The sequence below is a fragment of the Elephantulus edwardii genome, unplaced genomic scaffold (assembly GCF_000299155.1).
Source record: "Elephantulus edwardii isolate Elephantulus edwardi_28Jun2011 unplaced genomic scaffold, EleEdw1.0 scaffold00126, whole genome shotgun sequence".
NCBI classification, from domain to species: Eukaryota; Metazoa; Chordata; class Mammalia; order Macroscelidea; family Macroscelididae; genus Elephantulus; species Elephantulus edwardii.
Window position 1 is genome coordinate 6122618 of NW_006399876.1, and position 5821 is coordinate 6128438.

Here is a 5821-nt window from a genome sequence, read left to right on the forward strand (position 1 = left end):
TGGGCTACAACAAGAACAAACAGATAGGTCCTGGAGAAGTTGCCACCAGAACGCTTCTTGGTGGCAAAGATGATAAAGTTTGGTCTCACATACTTTGAGCCTGTTGCTAAGAGAGGCGGTTCCTTCGAGAGGAATGTGATGCTTGGAAAGGTGGAGGGTCAGTTAGGGAGGGGAAGACCCAGAACCAGTTGAATTGACCCAGTAATGGCAGCAATGGGACGATACCAAAGGACCGAATACGGTTCAGATCTCTTGTTCAGAGTCAGACCAGACTCAACGGCGCCTAACAGCTACAACTTCTAAAAAAATTTACAGAACCTTGGAAACTCTATGGGTGGTTCTACTGTGTCCTAAAGGGTCTCTGTGGGTTGGAATCAACTCGATGGTTGTGAGATTGACTTTAGATCTCTATATGCTAGATACCTTACTATTGTGCTAAGAGAACTCTGGTGGCCTAGTGGTAAGGAGTTGAGCTAACAACCCAAAGACTGGCAGATCGAGTCCACCAACTGCTTCCCAGAGAAACGATGAGCTGTCTCCTCCGGTATGATTCACAGCCTCTGAACACCCTCTGGAAGCTCAACCGTGTAGCAGTTCCAACTGGACATCACATACCAACAACAGTGTGATAATCACTATACATACTACTCTACATATCATGAATGTCACTGTCTACTATTAAAGTTTTTTAACAGTCCATTATCGTCTAATAAGATTTTAAAATTTTGTAATTTAACACACATGTTCTGTGTTTCGTTATGCAAGTCTTAGTTTCCATCTCATAAGATTTTTGTTTGGGCCAAATAACATCTTTTAATATTTGTTATAATACAAGTCTGTTGGCAACAAAAATTGTCTCAGGTTTATTTTCAATTTCTTTTTACTTCTCTTACATTCTTAAAGAACATTTTCTGTGGATGAAGAACTGTAAAGTGACAAGTGTTTCTTTTCAGCTCTTTAAAGATGCAATCTCATGGTCTTTTCACTTGCATAGTTTCATTCAAGAAGTCTGCAATTATTCTTGACTTTCTCCTTTCATTTTTTACCACCTCTGACAGTTTCTATGCTTTTTTTCCTTTGCTATTGGATTGCTAAGAGAGTGATAGAGATCTACTAAGGCTTTTTTTTTCCTAGTTGGGTAATTGAATGTCATACAAGTAAAGATTTTAAATTGTCATTGTTGCATACCATCAAGTCAGAACCGATCCATAGCTGACCCTCCAGTGGGTTTTCAGAGGCACTAAGCAGGAGTGGCATCCACTTCCTAAACAACATGCCTCCTGAAACTCTATGAACTTTGATAGGTGTTGATAGCTATAGAAAGGCTTCAGGCCTTTTGTTCATAGGGTCGCTATGAGTTGTGTTCGACTCAAGGGCAATCAACAACAACAATTGCACAAGAGGAGATTGCCCATCCTTCTCCCACAAATTGTCATTCGGTTTAGGACAATTTAACCAAATTTTATCCAAATCTGGTTTTCTGCACTGCACAGTCTTCCCCATTTTTGTAGCCCAATTACAAGTCTGTTAGATATCCTGAAATAATCCCACTAAGTACAGAAGCCCTATTTAATCAATGCTTCCCCTCCATAGGCTTCCTTTTGAATGATTTCTCTTGTCCTGTCATCAAGTTCACTGATAGTTCTTTCCATAGTTTCCAATCTACATTTAATCTATTTCGTAATATTTTTTTTTCTCTCACATATTGTGTTTGCAATCCTAAAGTCTCGTTTGGTTCTCATTTACAGTTTCTTTTTTTCTCCATGTTATGTTCATGTTTTCCTTTTGAGTATTTTTAATTATAGTTTCAAATTCTTAGCTTTTAAATGCCATCATCATGAAATTTACTTCTGCATATTGATCTATATTGCTAATTCTTAACATTACCATTAACATCTGATGAGTGCCTGGACATTGTAAATCCTATGCCGTTGGATGTCTGGCATTTGTTGACCTTGAGCTTTGCCTCTCCCCATTTCCCCCCATCCTCTGGAGAAAGTCTCAGGTAAATTACCTCTCAGGTAATCAATGAGGAAGATGGTGGAGAGAACTTGACAGAAGGGACTGTAACTGTCACTCGTGCTCAAAGCCAGAAACCTTGAGTAGTACCCGGAAGCACCTTACATCCTAACTTCTGATTTCTGCCAAAAAAAAATGTCCTTCTCTCCTTGGTGTTGCTCCTGGTGGGTCTGAGACAATAGAGACCACAGACGGATAAGAAATCATAATGCCCTTCCCCCCAGAGCAGAAACCAACTGAAATCAACATGTCCAATTTCAGGGTGAGACAGACATGCATTCTTTTTCAGAGACCAAGTTGGTCTTACCTTGTCTGACTCCTACAGTGGTAGAAGCTCTTTGTGTACTAGAAGCTGGACTAGTGGGCACAGATTTATCATCATTCTAATGCTGAGAGGTGAGTTTTATCACCTGTGTTACTTAGGAGACAACAAGGGCTTGGGAAGGTCTGGTTATGAACTTGAACCTTCAAGTTGTACCTGACAGAATCAGGATGCCCACCTGAGTTTTCAATGTGGCAAGGTACCTGCTGTGACCAGCTGCTCTCCTGCCTCACCAGAGAGAGACAGAGAGGACTCACCTTCTCCAGGATGCTCTGTCCTCAGACAGGTGCTGGGACCGATCTGCTCCTGGTCACTTGGTCTTCAGAGCAGTGGTAGAACTCCAAACTCTGCTGGAGAGTCTAGCTTCAGGGTCAGCCTAGCCCAGCTCAGCTGCGTCCTGCGAGTTTTCCAAAGTGAGGCTGCCCTGGGCTTCTCCACTACCCCTGAATTCACCCTCCTCTGGGAAGTAGAAGGAAAGATTGGGGTATAATTTCAGGGAGGGTTTATAAACACAAAAGCCTCCCCATGGGGCTTAGGGCTAATGGGTCTAAGTACACAACTTTTCAGCAAAGGACAGTGTGCAAAGGAATGGGGGGAAAGCCTGTTGCCTAGAAGTGCCTTCCTCTGTACCGCACTCCTGGGAGAGCTGGGAAGACCGCAGAGCATTAGCAGGGGTTGCAGAGTCTGGGTGGGGCTGGAGAAGAGAGACATTTCTTAACCTAACGAAGTCATTATAACCAGTTCTATTCTACCATATAGATGGTGTTGACAGGCGGACTTGCCCAATGACAATACTCCTCACTGGCGGCAGGATGCGGCACATCATCTCAAGTTTATGTTCTGTTGACTGTCTAGTGGATAAGAGCCAAGTTAAGCCACCTCTCTGAGCCTCAGCATCCTCTCCGAGAGGCTGTCGTCCCTCTCAGGCCCCTTCAAATCTCTGGTCAGATCACGTAAGATCACACATAAGACACAGGAAAGAACAAGGGAGGGTAAGTCCAGTTTGGCTGGTGACCTGTTCTTTGCAACGGTGGTGTCCACCTTCATGCCAGACGATGAAGAACCCGAGCGTAATTAAGTCCTGTAAATGCAAATAGCCATGCTGTTTACATCGCTTGAGGTCTGAGGGTCATCGCTGCACCTGAGCAGCTGTTAGGTACTGACCGTGGCTGAGGCTCTAGGAGAGTCCCTGGGAGAGACGCAATCACCTTTCAGAGAGCAATTTGGTTATAAGTCTATCCTCTTTCTAATGATCAGGGATGGACCAGACCAAGAGAGACTAAGAGGTATAATATAAGTTTGCCTGGCATACTTTGGGCATGTTGCAAGGAGGGACCAGTCCTAGGAGAGGGACATCATGTCTGGAAGGGTGAAGAGACAGCATAAGAGAAGACCATTGATGAGATAGATAGATTCCACGATTGGGGTAATGGGAGTAGGTGTGTCAGAGACAGTGAGGTTGGCACAGGGTAAAGCAGGGTTTGGGGCTCTTGTACATAGGGTCATTATGAGTCACAAGCGACTCAACAGCACATAACAACAACAAGACCAATAAGAGTATACAATTTAGAGGCTCAGAGAACTTCCTGATTGGCCAAACATCTGCTTTTGGGAGGGTAGTGAGATACCTGAGAACATGACAGCTTTGCATTAAGAACCCTCCCAGACTTCACCCTGTGCATTTCTCCTTTTCGGCCCTTCCTGGCTGTAACAATGCTATGTTCATAAGTATGATAAGTTCTGAGTGATGCTCTGTGAGTCCTTCCAGCAAAGTTTTGGACCCAAGGATCAGGCCTCAATAAGGGATCCAGTCTTAGCACTAGTTCATGGAACTCACAGAAAACAAAGCAAAGAGGTAATTAGGTGGGTGGTCTTGTCAGAGGAACCACATCCCAGGCATTGAGGGACTCGTACTGTAATTCTTTCATCAGGCTTCTGGACAGAAAGTGGTGTCCCTTCTGAAGGCTCAGGAAAGGGAGGGCCTGCTTCTGGGTTCATATGGCTGTTGGCAGGACATGTTCCTTGCATACTCTTGATCTTAGATCCTCAGTGCCTGAAGAAATGAGAAGTGAGAAGCCTTCTCACTTCTTGCCACATGGTCGTTAAAACATAGAGTTCATGTCAAGGTCAGTAAGAGAGGGAGGGCTTCAAAGCTTAGATGCATTAGTGTTGAGCTGGACACTTGCCCTGTTCCCAGATCACCTGTACACCAAATGCTTTATCTCTCTGTCATCCCTTTGTGAGGGTCCCTTCTGTGAACTCACGTGCATGACAACTAGTCTCAACATCTTAAAGTAGGTATAAAAGGTTAATTTAAGGCACGTTACGCTCTGGCTTTGGAGAGTTTATACCTAAACCTCAAGAACAATAGATGATTGCAATAGATAGGATTTATTAGGATGTACTATTTTTATAGAGAGCTGCATTAAACTAATGTTTGCTAGATGAAATACCTATTATTTCATGTTTTATAGTTCATTATTTTTAAAAAGAGAAAGTAACACTGAGGAAGTGGTTAAAGTAGATAGTTTCCCTCTACACTCCCTATTCTCCAAGAATATATACCCTCTTTCCCATCAACAGTTTTATTATCTTTTCAACCTTTTCAAAATCCTGCTATAGATAATTTAAAAATTAATCACAGCAATAGATTAAAGGAACTGTCAGAAGTTAAGTCAAATTCAGAGAAGAATATAAAATAAAGAATAGTAATGCTGTTATAGAAGGCTCCTGTCTAAAAGAAGAGAATGTTAGAAGGATATTTAACTGTCTTTTATCAACTATATTTAAGGTATTTGACTGTGTGGATAAGTTGAGATATTGTCAGAAATTGCTTCTATTCTTTAGATGTAAGTACTAGGAACACCACAAAGCTGACTTAAAAGATGGAATCACAGTACACTTTATAAAACATGTCTGACCCTAACATTTCCCTTAAGGCGCTTCCTATTTCTCTGTTTGATTTTATAGTCTTGCTTCACAGAATTCACAGATTATATTTACAGTGGAGTCATTTTAAAAGAAGTAACAAGGGAGGGAGAAAAGAACAGGAAAATAATAGATAATGCATACCGCACTGCAACAGATGAAGGAAAGGACTGTCTGAAAGAAATGCATGACGGGGCATCATATCTATGACAATGAACAATCTGGAATAAGACGTGCGTTACAAAGTGAATTGTGGAGGAAAAAAGGAGGTGAGGGATGAAAAGGAACATCAATAAATCTAAACTTTCCATAAACTGTCAGGAGGGGTGGGCAAGGAAGAAAATGTGCAACAATGAATGAATGGTGGAAAAAAATGAAATGGAAAAAATATGCTGTAAATATATATGTAAATATATATATGTTGTATTAAAAATCATTAATAAAAAATTATAGGGGAGGGGAGCTCTGGTGGCCTAGTGGCAAGAAGCTGCACTGCAATCCCAGAGGCGCATGGTTCAAATCCACCAGATGCTCTGCCGAGGAAGGAGGGAC